At 33.0% G+C, this 16,192-nt stretch overlaps 1 pseudogene; it reads right to left on the bottom strand.

Moving 5' to 3' along the window:
- Positions 1-6,755: 6,755 nt before the first annotated feature.
- Positions 6,756-12,422, bottom strand: LOC125220920 (annotated as a pseudogene).
- Positions 12,423-16,192: the final 3,770 nt, after the last annotated feature.

Consider the following 16,192-nt stretch of genomic DNA (forward strand, 5'->3'; position numbering starts at 1 on the left):
ATTTTAAAAATTGGTTTATTTTTCAAATTTTAAATTGGCGATTAATATGAATTTAATCATTTCTTCATGATTTATTTAACATATTTTTCTTAAATTTCTCTTTTATACATCATATATTTATAAGAGATTGCTCTAAATATCTCAATCACGACAAACTTTAATTTCCCACATGTTCAAGTCTCTATCTATTTTACAACGTATTTTTTAGTTTTCGTTGAATAAAAGTTAGATAATCATTAATAGATCAGAACTTTATCAACAATAAGCATAATTGTTACGAATCAATGGGATATGGCTTTGGATATGTGCTGAGAGCAGCTCCATTAAGTCTTATCAATCCACAACGTTGTTTGATTGGTTTATATTTATTAACGAAAATCATTGCAGGTTTGAATAAAATATTTATAACGAGAGTACATAAACTAATTAAATGCTAAAAAATTCAAAATAAATTTGGGAAATTACATATTTCCCGGCCTTATATTAGGATTCTAGCAAAACTGAGACTCAATAGTATTATAATGCAAACAATAACATTTTCAAAATGAAACAATCGAAATGAGAAACAAAATATAAGCAGATTGGCAGGAAGAATTTTGATCAACATTTCAATCGCATGCAGTTTTTTTTTGTTGGGACTTTCTGATGCACATTATTTTTTTAACATATTTTCAGAGTTCAAGTTGACTTTATTTGATTAAATGTTGTACGTACTAAAATAAATTTAGTATACTTTGGACCGTGTTTCTATTAATTAATTATTTGATCTTTCTTATTCAATTTTGATAATAAAAACGGCTTAAAATAGATCAAGAATATAAAATACTACCTCCGTCTCGCATTGATTATCATATTTACTTTTTTGCACTCATTTTTTAAAATGATAATAAATAGTTAAAGTCAATAAATAGTAAATAAGAGAGAGAATAAAGTAGAGAAGAATATTCTTTACAATATTATCTTTCTTACTTTATTATTTTTTCATTTTAATTATTTATTTTCATTTTTATAAAACGAAAGAGTAAAATAAATGTGACGATTAATGAGAGAAGGGGTTAGTACAAAATATAGAGTTGGAACCACGAGCTTTATGAAGCCGGTGTTTGCATGCATATTATACAATTTTTTATTTTTGAGCTGTTGAAAATACATCCCATAAAAAATTTTCTGCCATCGTGTCAAGCCACGACGTGCATCATATATACTCTATTGATCATGAAGATGCTCTAAATAAAATACTCCATTTGTCTTTAAAATATAGAATAGTTTTATTATTTTAACCCCCTTCAAAAATTAGACTAATTTAAATATAAAAAGTTTTAAAAAACCACTATCCACAATCCATTAACATTACATCCACTACATTTTCCCCTTTTCTCGCTTATTTTGAAAATAATAAACTATTCCTTCCAATGCAAGTAGTTTTTTTATAATTTTTTAAAAATATGTACTAGGTCATTTTTTAAAATTATACTCCTATTAAATGATAGAAATTCATGGGGCATTCAAAAATTAAATTTGGTGATAAAAGTGACAGAGATTTATACACTAATTTAGTTTTTCCTTGATATTGATGTGTGATAGTTATATGAGAGTTTTTTTTAATTTTTGCCAAATTAAAACTAATCTTATTTAACATTTGTGAAAATACCTAATAAATGTGACAAACATAAAAAAATGTTTTAAAGTCCGAACAAGAGTCAAATTTTCCCAAAGATTAAGAAAAAGTTATAAAAGGAGAAAAAAAAAATAAAGAAAAGGGTCCCACTTATATATTATTTTTAAAATTAGGGAGTGGAAAGTTAGTGGAAGATGAGACTTATTTACCAATTATAGTAATTATAACCTTTATTCGGGACAAAAAATAAAAACGAGATTTCTATTCCAATTAAGAGAGTAAATTTTTTTTACATAAATTAAATACATTAAAAAAAATTAAAAAAAAATACTCCCCCCATCTCATGAAATGACCCTATTTTCTTTTTTCCTCCATGTATAACCCATATCCATCTATAAACCCTTTTTTCATTCACTTTTACTTTATCCTTTATGAACCCTATCATCCACTACATAATTTCAACTACTTTTTCTCCTTTCTTCCCCTTCCCAAAACATATTAAAACACATGTCACCCCAAAGACTTATTTTCTACAAGAATTTTTTTTAATAATTTATAACTCATGACATTCATTTCCTGATGGCATTTTCTCATACTTAGACATGATATTTCCAAAATTATATAAATCTTCAAAATACATTTTTGGCAATAGCAGTAGATGTGAACGTAGTTATTAAGACTGGGGGGACATTGTTCTAGTGATAGAGTTGCGCAATCTCTACAAATATTCTGCAATAATAGTAAATATTCGTGTGAAATGAGAATTTAAATTTAAAATTTTAAAATTTTAAACTATGAAGATGTTTGATGAATGAATTTTCTTGTGCGGGAAAGTAGCACTTAATTATGTGCTTATTATATTTGGTTTCAATCAATAAAATTTTATATTTATTCGTTTATTTTTTTTTTACTGTAGGCATAATTATATTGGTGTTTTTGAATATGTAATTCGGGTTTATATGTATTTACAATAGATGCATCTATTACAATTCCTAGGTTTGAATTTCATTAAGAGTGAAAAATTTATATTTATTCATTTATCTCTTATTCCTTCATCTGATCTCATATATTTCCTCAATTACTATATATATACTTGTCTATCTTTGATTATCATTTTCCATAAAAATTTAAATTTCAATTACGTATAGGGCATATATGTTAGGGTGCCACCACCCCTTAAAATAACATCATACCACAATTCCTAATCAATCATTTGTATACTGGATGAAAAAACCCCAAGTGGCAAAAAAAAAAAAAAAAGGACCCAAAAAGAGGGCCCAAGCAATTTGTGGTCTTTATATATAAATTTTTTTCTTGCCCAAGAATATCCGACACTATACAACAATCTTTTGGATTTGTGAAGTATTTGTAATATCACGCTATAGCTTATAATATTATTATATGATATCACAAGCCCCTTAAAAGAGTTATCATTTTAGTACAAATCCACAATATATCCTTTTCCTGTATACATAATTTTATCTTCAGCCTTTTCAATAGTGAAATTTATGAAAGCACTCTTCAAAAGTGATGCCAATCACCACTCATATAGGTGACCTCATTTCTCATATTATAGATGCTATTTTCCGAATATTTTGTTATCACGATCATTTATCAAGATTAAAATAGTATTTCCCTTGTTTTAATATACGTGCATAATGTTGTGCCACACAAATTTTTATAAATGTTACTCGTAGATAAGAAAGAGGGTAATAGTATATGTGGTGTTGTAAGATAGTTGCTCCCTCCGTGTTTACTAGTTAATAATAGTGTGAAGTATATAAATGGTAATCGATCTTTCACTTTCGACGTAGATGATACTTGATCTTTATTTTATATCGCTTTTGGTATTTATAAATCACATTTTTGGATCCGATGAATTTTCTTCCCAAAATGCTCTTTGAACAACAAATATATTTTCTCATTTATGTCATAGAGAATATTTTAGACATACATAAAATTAGTACCAAAAGTGATATTATAATATCTTCTCTCATTCTTCTCATTCTTTTTACTATTATTATAATCAATATTAATATTATTATTTTAATATTATAAATTAATAATTAATTCATTTTTAATATCATTCAAATATACTTATATAAATATAATTATAATATATTTAATTATTATAATAATATTATTGTTATAATACTAAATTAATAAATAATTATAGTATAATTAGATAAATTATGAATCACATAATATTATGTAATAATAATAATAATGATAATAATTTATATTAAATTAATAACTATAATCAATATAGCCTTAATAAAAATTTAACATTGTGAATTGTATTCATAATGAAATAAAAAGTTGAATATTTTTAGTTAGATGTTTCGACCTATAAAATAATTTAATAAAAAATATTCAAATGATTTAGTTACTTTATTTAATTAATTTAACTAGATATTTTGTTTTTTATTTATATTATGAATGCAATTAGATGTATGTATAAAACAATAAAAAGAAAGAAGAAAAAGAAGAAAAAAGAAAAAAAAGAAGAAGAAACTAAAGAAGAAAAAGAAAAATAAGGAAGAAAAATAATCACATTTTTGATAAAAAAATTCCAAAAATATCCTCCATGAAAAAAATCACATATTTGGCCAGGGTTATTTCTCCCTGATACAAAAACATATAAAATAAAGATCGTGTACCAAAATTTTGTGCGAAAGTGAAAGATCGCTTACATTTACATAGTTCACTCTTTTTTAATATGAAATTTTAAGAATTGTACTATCAAATTATATGAAAGATAAGGGGGAAAGTAGATGTATTGTTTTTTGAAAAACGAAATGACTCATTTTTTGGGATATCTAAAAAAATACGAGTCTACAATTAGTTGGGACAATGAAGTATCTCTTACTATTATTCATTTCTCTCTTTCATATCCACTCCTAAGACTGCGGTTATTTTGGCGACACTAACACTAAAAAATACTCACAATTGCTAACACTAGCTTAGACTCTGAACGTCAAAATCCTAGCTTCATTCTTGCTGCAAGTGTAGAAATGAGTCCACATATAATACATGTAATTAAACAAATTGAGATATTGAAATTAAAATTAAAATGCAAAACATTCTTATGAAAATGTACCAAAATACTACTTATGCAAATTCCTATAGGAACAAGAATATAAATAATTAAAAAGTATTAATGTATTAGGATGTGATCAAATAAACTCAAATTTTTGCCTAAACTATGATGTTGCCATTGAAAAAGTCACGATCAAAAAAAGCATCAACATGAAAATGTCAAGAATTTTTAATGGTATCAATGATTGATGTTGTGTTGATATTGTGTTGATTGTGTTCACATTAAAATTTTGAAATTTTAATATGTTGATATTGTATTGAAACGTATTAATTGTGTTGAATGTTGAGGAGTTTTGAGTTGTACATATATAAGTTTGCTTTTATCAATACTCCTATGTATTATATTCACCTTTTTGTCCACTCAATTTTAAATCATATATGCAACTCATTTTACTCAATTCTTTCTACTCCGAGAACTAGAATAAATACTGGAGATTTCATCTTTATATACCTAGATGCCTCATCAAGTCCAATCATATTTTGTGTCTGATCAACTGTTGTTGATCTGAGTTGGAAGAGTGCTTCAACTTGAAGAAAAAACTACTTTATTAGTTATTTGATTCTCAAAAACACGATCATGTCTCAAGAATTTGTAAAAGGGGGGTTTTTCTTCTCAATATAAAAATCAACTATACTTTCCCAAGGAACATTCTCGATAAGATATTGACTAACATATGCTTCATCATCATCACATCACTTTGTCTATAATGCCGTTTCACTCGGGATCATCGTGTTCTACTCGTGCCCATTTTTTTTCTTTATAATATGTCATTTTAAATTTAATTTTACTACAATTTAATTATGGTACATAAATTTGGATTGACTACTTCATAATTAGGATGTACTGTAGTTAATTTTGGAAAAGTTACATAAAATTTGGGTAAATTCTGATTTTTTTCACAAACTTTTGAGCTTTTATTGTTGTGGCAATATACCCTATTACTTGTATATTTCATAATATATGGACTATTATTTAAATATAATAGTAATAATATCTTCATCACATAAAAATAATATTGGTATAAAATTAATAAAGTATAAGTGGTAGAAGTATTTTTATTAGAACACTATTACAAATAGAGATTAATTTTGATAAATGGATCAAAATTGAAAAATATGACTACTTTTTTGAAAAAAAAATATAGTACTCTTTTACTTTATATAATGGACGATACTCTTGTGAGTGGAGGAAATGACATAACATACGATTGAAATAGTAAACAAATTGATATGTTGAAGGTAAGATATTTTACTAGTAGTACAAAGTAGTACTCCCTTGATCCCACAAAATTGTTTCATTTTTCCATTTCTAGTTCTCCACAAAGTTTTCTCATTTCATTTTTACCATTTTTGATAGTGGACCTTATATTCTACCAACTCATTCCTTCTCCATTTTATTATAAAACTAATACTTTAAAAGTAGACCTACATCCCATAACGTTTTCAATTACTTTTCATTCATTTCTTAAAATCCGTGTCGTCAAGTGGAGCTATCTTTATGGGACGAGGAGCATAATAGTGTTTACAAATGAAAAATGACCGATTTTTATAAAGATATTTATATGACCAAGACTAGTACAGTATGTAAAAATCATTGGAGTTATGCAATTAATAGTCCGTCAAACTATACTAAAGTCAAAGCATAAAACCCTAGACATGAGTTTCATGAATATACACTATTGAGTACTTTGAAAGTTGTGATTCCACAACTTGGTTCATCCAAAATTAACAGTACGGCATGTTCAGTCACTTTTTTAATTCACCGTACACTAAACCCTACAATAGGATGCATGTGACGTACTTTCGTATTCTATGCACTTTCTATTTTAAGACGTAAATTTGAAAGTTATTTTTTAGTGTAATTAAATTAGAATTTTAAATGTAATGAAACATCACTTGATAAATGAGCTATTAACTTAATCTAACATATTAATTAAATGCATTAATTCTAACTTAAACTATAAATAGTGTAAGGAGTTTGGTCCAAAGAAAATTAGGAGAAGTAATGGGACGGAGTTTTTGTGACATGATATGAAAATAGTAAGACAATGAATTCCTCCAATCATTAATTGATGATGAAAATAAATAAAAACATAAATAAGAAGAGCAGCAACAGAAATAGCAGAGATGCATCACCAGAAATGAAGGATGCACCATACATATCTATAAACGATAGCCGATTGAAAAACAAAACAAAGACTCCACAAACAGAAAGCTTAATTAATTAAGATTTGGGGGTTGAATGAAGCCAAGCAACAAAGGCGTCGAGCGTCTTCACATCGGAACGATAGTGTTTCTGCGTGAACTCGAGCAGCGCGGGCCACTTAAAATCCGGATAGAGCCTCCCCTGCGAAAGCAGCTCCTGCGGCGGCGACACCACCCTGTCCTTTCCCGGACATAAAAAGAAGGCGATGGATCTGCGCGGCGCGGCGCTGTTGAGCACGGCCCTGTGCAGGCACCCTTTATAGATCCCATTCGACAGCGCCATGAAGGTGTCTCCGATGTTGACCACAAACGCGTGCGGGTTGGGAGCGATGGAGTGCCATTTCTGATCAACGTACACCTCCAGCCCCCCGACTTGGTCCTGATGAAGGATGGTCAGCGATGTGGGGTCGCAGTGGGGCCCAGTCCCCAGCGCCGCCTCTGGCTGCTGACATGGCGGGTAGTAGTTCAGCCTCATCATCGATTCGTTCCCTATGAAGAAATCCCTGAAGCAATCTGCCCCAACTCCTAAACTCACTCCCAAAACCTCCATCACAGCGTCTCCTTCCACGGCAGCTTCGCGGAGAACCTCCCCGTGAAGCTGCTGGCGTAGCCGCAGTGCTCGCCGCCCATTTTTTTAGTATATTGGTTTTATAATAAAATGTAAGTGTTGAGTTAGTGGAATGTGACCCACTTACTGATTTATGGTTAAAATAAAGTGACTCTTAATTGGGATGGACCGAAATGGAAAAGTGTGACTCTTAATTGGGGACGGAGGAAGTACTACATAAAATTTGGTGCCGAATAAGAAATATTTCACTCTAAGTAGATTAATGGAGTACTATAATTTTGGGTAATAAACGTGTAATGTAGGTAATGGGCATATAATTTCACTTGTCACGTCGATATTTCAATTGTAATAAAATTTTATAGGATTTTATTACCAAAGATAAAACAGCGGGTAAAAAATGGTAATTACCTAAACGACGGGACATTCTTCAGGTAAATACTCAAATGATGGAACAAAATCGACCCTATACACTATTTAAAAATGGGGGGTTTTTGGTAAACAAAAAAATTGAAGTATTGGAGCTGGAGTGAGAAGGTGGTGGAGAATTTGAGCTTTTAGCAACCGGGGAGCAGAAGTGGCGAGAAAAAGGTAGAGAAATGGTGGTGGAGTAAAAAGGGAGATTCAAAATGCAAAATAATCAAATCACATCACATCACATCATCCATCAAATTAAGAAGAAATGAGAAGGTTTATGTTGTTGTTCTTCGAATTCTTATCACCGTTTGATTCCGATAAAAGCTAGGTGCTATGAATCATCACATGGAAAATCTCAAATCACAATAATATACTTACACTATACTCCATGTTGCCTCAGTTAATTTGTTTGAATAATAAATTGTTTTATTAATTTAGTCGGAAAACATCCAAATAATGGTGAAAGTTATATCATCGATCATCGTCGTTTACTGGTTCTTTGTATTTCCACAACTCTTTTATTTGAGATTCATGCATTGCTTCTTATCATCACAGTCATCATTATATTCAATTAATTGATCAAACTAATTTCTTAATTAATCAGATAGTGAAATTAAGAGAGAAAGGTGCATGTACCTATTTTTGGAGGGATGGTCAAAATCAAAACTACTATACATAAGTCTAGCTTGTACTTGGAAGTATATCCAGCAAGTTTGATCAAAAGAATTCTAGATTCTTGCAAGTATATATATTCTTGGCTTTGGAGTGACAATTCATATGATGAAAACTATATATAAGCAATGCATGTTACTAGTTGTAGACATAAAGACATAGATGGAGTCATAGAGGGGACATTTTAAGAAGCAATGCACCACCAAATACACTCCACAAGAATATCAGTTAAAGGTTATTTTCGATTCAAAGGAACATTTTAAGATGAAAATTGAATTGTCACATCTGATTCAACTGCATTCCTAACATGAATAAACTGATCAATTCATCCGAATTAGGACAACTATGTTACAAATTTTATAATTGGGAGATTATAAGAACTTCTAAGTCAACAGTACATGAAGATATTTTTTGTACAATTAATAATATTTAAAAAATAATTGAAGTTTATATTTCGGGTAAAGGTGGTTTAGGTATCGTATTTTAATTGCCGATAATATTACATATTTTCTGTTATACTATTCCTCAACAAAAATTCGGTTTTCATCAACAAACCTTACTTTTTCTATGCAATTTGTGAAGTGATAACGGTTTTCGTCAAACTAAATCGGTGAATGATTGGATATCAAGATTATATGTTTGAAAATGAAAGTATACTAGTTTGATTATGTTAGAAATTACATGAAAAAACTATTTTTGCAACTTATAAGAAAAAATGAGTAATTCAGTTGTTTAATTGGGCCGAATGTAACCAAATGATCCAATTATATATATTGGGCCCATGACTACAATACCCAATCCGTGTTTCAGTTAATGATTTTGTAAGTTTTCGTTGCTAACCGAAGGCGGAATAATAATAATAATAATAATAATAATAATAATAATAATAATAATAATAATAATAATAATAATAATAATAATAATCCATTCTTTTTAATACAATGATATACACTGTATGATTTCTCTCTATCTTGTCTTTATCACATATTAAATCAAATTTTATAATATTATTATCTCAAACTATATGCTTAATTTTATCAGACAACGCAAGTATATTGTGGCATGCTTTATTTAACTTTTCAGTATTGATTTTAAATTACATGATATATAAAGTACCCCCAATGTCCAAAGAAGCCAAAAAGATAGTTTAAATAAGTTTATCAAGCTATAAAAAATATGTGGAATGGTGATACGCTAGATTGAGAAAATTATCCGTAAAATGCAGTTTTCGAAGAATTATAAAATGTAGCAGCCTTTCTAAAAGGGCCATTGGTTCGATAATCCTTTTGCCTTTAACAATTTGATAGGACTTTTATTTCATTTTTTTTGTGTTAAGGTAGTACTAAAACTAATTGTTATTTAACTAAAAATTTAGTACGAAGTTTCATTAAATTCTAATTTTTTCTGCACCTTTTAAATTTCGAAGATGAATCATGCAATTTCAAAATCGCTCAATTGTCACACGGGTGACAAATTCCGGCTTATTGAAATGACGTGGAAGATGTGCTTCTAATTTTTTCTGCACCTTTTAAAATTCGAAGATGAGTCATACAATTTCAAAATCGCTCAATTGTCACACGGGCGACAAATTCCGGTTTATTGAAATGACGTGGAAGATGAGTTGCACATTTACCACGGCATAGAGCATCTCCAATGCAAATATGTTAGATCATGTTGTGCATGATAATGCAGGCATTATTTGGAAAACGCATCGACATCCCACAAACGCGTTGGACCCTTAATTCGCCCATCGAGACTCGGAGCACACCAAATGCGCTGCTCCCCGATTCTGGCGCCGACTCCCGCCTTTCCGCAAATAGGCCTTCTTCATCACTTGCGTCGATCGTCTTCACAAAGACATGCCACCTAGGGTATATCCCATCCGCCAGTAGTAGCCCATATCATGCCGTTGTCCAAAAAATGAGCGTCGGGCCGATGCCCGACACTTCTCGTTGAATAAAGGCGACGAGTTGAGGACGTTGGGGGTCGTTTCACCCGGCACCCCATGAAGGGGTGGCAATGGGAAACGCTTCACATAAATCAATTACATAATAATTGATCTATTTAGCGGATTATTTAGATAAATTTATTCGCGTAATTATCACATGTATCATGCTCATACCTCAGAATAAAACATGCTTTAAATTAATTGAAACCTAAAACATGCTTTTCTAGGTTTAGCCATTATACCTTGAAGATTCTCAAAGAATCAAAGATGGCTAGCGCCTTCTCCACGTGAAGATCTTTAGTACAAACCACGGATCTTACTCACGGTTCCGGATGTAAGCGATATCGTGGGCTCGATCTCACAGTGCACTAGGACTTAAATAGAGAAGCAATCCTTTCCCACGAAAGGAGAAAAATTCAACCACTACTAGGAGTAGAGGGAGAAAATTTTGAGTAAAATCAAGTGTATTTTTTAGTCTCCTTTATTCTCTTATTTATAATAACTCATATATTGTGACCGACAGGATCTATGGAAGGCTTTGGATATGGGCTCCTCCATTAGCTTTTTACTAATTAAATTAAACCCAATTTAATATAAGCTTAAAATTTGAATATTACAGCGCCACTACGAAGTAATATTGCACTCCCCATCCAAATCCGAAATTATAAGTACTTGGTTTCCAATACTTTATATTTATTTCACGCCTAAGATAGAAACATCCATTAATTAATTATTATGCTATGGACTTAATTAATTAATATCTTATTTATTCCAAAGAGGACTCAAGAAAATCTTTTTATTATTCATAGAGTAATTAAACTCAACTAGCTAGGTTCCAGAATAATAAAACCTTATTTCAAGCTTCTCTTGAGGATGTTATCAAACGAGACTCACCTCGCGCACGATTCAACATAATAGCAATCCTAGCACCACTAGATATTAATCCCCCTCCCCAAATATCCCAGCACGGGGTTAAAAAAAACCCCAACCCATTTGGCAAGTAAAGTAGTTAATCAATCCCGTATCCAATTTTTGGGTCATTGATTGAGAAATAATTTACGAGACCTGTCTTTGAGAAAAAGAAAAAAATTTGGTTTTTTATTAGACCCATTCAATGCTATCCCCCCAAATGTCATTTTTTTCCGGGGGCTTAGAAATAATAAAAGAAATTGCCCCTTTTCCCCACAAATAGGTAGTTTTAATTTTATCTAGGTTGTGAAATTATTTTTTTTCTTTGTTTAAAAAAGGGCCGTGTTACCTTAAAGTAAAGGGGCGTCCACCCTTTTACTAAAACAAAGACTTAGACTTATGTTTTACTTATACATTTAAAATACAATAAACATCCTTAAATGTAAAACATAACAACATTATGACAAAAAAAATTTGTTTTTTCCCCTTTGGGAAAATAAAAGAGAGTTTTAAAAAGATTCAATCACTCAAAAAGGTGATTTCTAGTATAAAAACCTAACAATCCCCCAACATACTAAAAAAAGCTTTCGGGATAAAAAAAAATGTACCCGCCTAAAAATTCCCCCCTTTTATCCGAAAGCGAGTTGAGGTTTTAAAGCAGTCGAACCCCCTTTCCCTTCTACATCCCTCAAACTTTGGGCCCGCCAACCCCTTTTTAGAAAAAGGGAAATCTGGTTGTTCTCCGATCCCCAACTTGGGGTTAATTCCCCTTTTTCCGCCTATATCCCCCCGATTATATGATCCCTTCTCAATGTGTTTGCTCGCTTTGTGAGCTTTGGTTTTTTCCAATTTGCCACAACCCCGGAATTGTCACAATAAATGGGATGCTTTTGGGGGGTTTCGTAACCACACCTAAGTCCATAAGAAAGTTTTTTGACCCATAGTTCCCCTTTTCGGCCCCCAAGGGCGGCCACATATTCGGCTTCCATGGTAGAGTCTCCAAATGCATTTTTTTTCCCACTTTTCCCAAAATTCGACTCCACCCCCTGGGGTAAACACAAAAATTTGATAGATTTTGAGCCCTGACCCTTTAAAATTTGGGAAGGGATATCCCAAAGGACATGTCCCGTTTTGTAAACTAAACATAGTCCTTAGTCCGTTTAAGGTACTTGAGTATGTTCTTTCCGACCCCAATGCCCCCGCCCGGATTGGCCCGATATTTCTCCCACCCCAACGGAATGCAAATGGGGGCCGAAAAGCATAGTATGGGAAACCTAATTTGGAAGCTGGTATCCTTCTCATTTTCTTTTTTATCTGGGAAGGGATTTTGGACACATCTCTTAAAGATAAATGGATGTCATGCCGAAAGGAAAAAACCCCTTTTTGGAAATTTTGCTTTAAAACTAAGTCCCTGTCGATGTGGTTTTTTGAGATAAGCCCAACACCCTTTTTTCTCAGGGGCCCGTGGGCCCCTTTGATCCCCGGAATTTTCCAATCTTCATATTCTTCATCTCCCTTTTTTGACAACCCTTGTTTTGAGACAACATTTTTTTCTTCTTTCCAATTGGGAAAAGAATGTCTCTCTTTAAAACTAAGAACACCCTTTTTAAAACCCTTTTCTTGCCCAAAAAAATTTTCCTCGTTAGGGCTTTTTTTTGAATCCAAACTTATGAACGGTTTGATCAAACCTTTGATTCCATGATCTAGATGTTTAATTTGAGGCCATCAATGGCATTCAAGTTTCCCCAAACCATGTGCTTTTTTCCCTTGGGCAAAACCCGGGTTGTTCCATGTAGATGGTCTCTCAAGACTCCCGGTTCAAAAACGCAGCCTTCGCCCATCCTTTTCACATCCCAACCCATTAAAAGGTTAAAGGGAGGAGTATCCGGATCGATTTGAGCATGGCCACCGGAGAGAAGGCCCCCGCTTAATTTCACACCTTCCTTTTGGGTGTACCCTTTAGAACCTTGCATTAAAGACTTTAACTCGCCCCCCCCGGGTCCCCGTTTACTTTTGATATCCACTTGCCCCCAAATGGCGATGGTTGGGGGAAAGGACGGGAAAAATCGTGGGACGCTTTGTCTACCATAGATTGTAGTTAATCCTTGCACTTCCCCAATTGGCAATGATGGGCCCCCTCCCGTGCCCCCCGCAAAATTCCAGGATCTAGTACTTTTTTGCCCGGGGGTCCATAGATTCTCCCAAACCAATGTCCCTTTTGGGGGCCATGAGAAAATTTCCCCACGGGGGGTTTTTCCTAAACATTAGGTGTAAAAATTAAGGTTGGGGGTTGGTTGTTTTATGGGGTCTTGTTCTTGGTTAATGGAACTTGGGGTTAAAGTACTTTCAAGTTTTTACCTCCCGTGGGTTTATGATTCATAACAAAGTCTTTCCCCCAAGAACGCCCCTTTGGGACTCACTTTTTGACTTTTCTTGTCCTGGGAAATATAGAATTCATAAGCTCTCAATCCTTTTCGGGGTATCCCTTAAACAAACATACCCCGCCCCTTTTAGTCCTTTTTTTGTTGGATCCTTTTCCCAAAAATTTAAACCGGATCCCCCATATCTTGAGATGGTCTAGATTGGGGTTGCCCCCATTAATTTTATGGAGGGGGGCGGGGAAAAAATTTTGACAAAATTGCCTAAAATATGGCTCGCAGAAAAGCAAGGCATGTCCCCCAAAAAAAACGAAATAGGGCCGGGGTAATCATCATCGACGGGCCATGTTTAACAAGATCCCTTCCTTTTCCAAATTTTCGCCTTCGGGGGGTGTGCCGGCTACCCCTTTGGGGTTCAACCTCTACCGATGAAGGGCCAAAAACGGCCAGGTATTGCCTCCGTGATCGGGGCCCGGGGGTTTGAAAAACGTTTTTTTCCCTGATTTTTTTCAAAAAAAAGCCTTAAACTCCTTGAACTTGTCAAAAAACCTTTTAAAAGCATAAAAAAAATTTCCAACTTTAGTAATCATCAATAAAAGTGATAAAATAAAAAAAAGCCGCCCCCCTCTTTTACATTGGTCCCGCAACCGGATGAACGAATTCTAGTCTTTCCCTTTGGCCCAATTCCTTTACTTTAAAAGGTCTCTTAGTCTCTTGCCCTTTCCAAACCGGGGTTTACACGTGGGGGGAAAAGATTCATTATCTAGCCCTTTAAGAAGGTCTTGATCCCGGGGTTTTTAAACCTCTTTTGGTTGGGAGACCAAAAATTTGAGGGGCCATAAAAACGTTTCGTTCATTGAACTTGAAGGTTCTTTTCTTTTCTTCGAAATTTTCGATGCATTATTGAGTTCTAATTTGCGATTATTAAATTGTGTAGATATGATTGTGTCCATGATACCACGACAGATATAAGAGTCATCTTTTTCTTAATAACACAACTGTCATTAAAAGAAATCGAATATCCATCAAAAACCAATTTAGAAACTGAAATTAAATTTCTTCTAAAAGAAGGTATCAACAAAACATTCTTCATAACCAAAAATCTATCACTACTAAAACGCAAATAAACGTCTCTCCTGCTACGGCGCCACTTTAGTAGCGTCGCCCACTGGACTTCAATCTCTCCATTATATAGCCGTCTTGTCACCTCGCATTAAGTCGATCAAAACAAATATGATCGAGTAGCTCCGTGTTGTCAATCCTAACACGTAACTCCAAAAGCTTCTAAGACCCTTGAAAAGTCCTCACTCTCACTCAATGCGATGTTAAAGGAAGCTAACGTAGTGTCTACTAAGTGGATCTAACTCGCTAGAATCTTCACTTATGAAGCAAGTTGTATTGAATCATACATAATTGTGTCACTCAATTATGAAGCATCATGATTGACTTAGGGAAGAAACAAAGTAAAAACAAAACGGATATTAAATAGAAAACGGAATTGTATAACCAAAGTTGCTACTAACATCCACTAGGGAATCCTATGAGTTTAGTTACGCATGGTCGAATAAACTAAAAACATAGATTGAAGGGAAAGCAATTTGAACATAAAACTAAAGCAAATAAAACCACGTAGGTTGAATCCTTGTCGTTCTTGATGTTCTTGAAATCCTTCTTCAACTCCTTGCACAATTGAAGTACTCTAGCTTTTGATCTCATGAATGTGTTCTTGTTGTGTGTCCACAAAAAAAACTGCATTTTGATGAAGCTTGAGGTCCTATTTATAGGGGAAGATTATTCCTCATCATAGAAGGAAAAGATCTTCAAAATTTGAGTAAATCTTGGAGCAAATCTAGGGCTGGTCGGATTAGCCGCCTTTCTCCCGTGAGCGCCGCACCGTGGCGCGGTCGCCGCGTTGGAGTCCGAGAGATTACGACCCTTCTAGACGCACGGAATGCACAAGGACTAGACGTCATAATTGCCTCAAAAGATGAAAGAATAGATTAAGCATGGATTAACACAATCAAATCAAGCAAGACTTAATAGTGCACTTTCATTACAAACTCGTGGAACACCTTGAATTCAAGCACTCACATGTGGCAAACTTCCAAAGATGGGAAGTGTTCTTTCTCTCACTCTCAAAGTGTATAAAGGTAAAGTGTAAATCACTCACTAACACTTTATTTTTCTCCTTCAATTTACTTTCAATCCTTTGATTTTATTTTCTTTTCACAACCTTTCACACATTTTTTTTTTTTTTTTTTTTTCTTTTTTTTTTTACACATCCTTTCTTTTTTTTTTCCTAAGATCAAGCACATATTTGGAATTTTTCTCAATTTCACAACTTGTACTTTCTTAATATTAAGCACACTACTTTTTATACT

Source organism: Salvia hispanica, chromosome 4 (genome assembly GCF_023119035.1).
Source record: "Salvia hispanica cultivar TCC Black 2014 chromosome 4, UniMelb_Shisp_WGS_1.0, whole genome shotgun sequence".
In the NCBI taxonomy this organism is placed as follows: Eukaryota; Viridiplantae; Streptophyta; class Magnoliopsida; order Lamiales; family Lamiaceae; genus Salvia; species Salvia hispanica.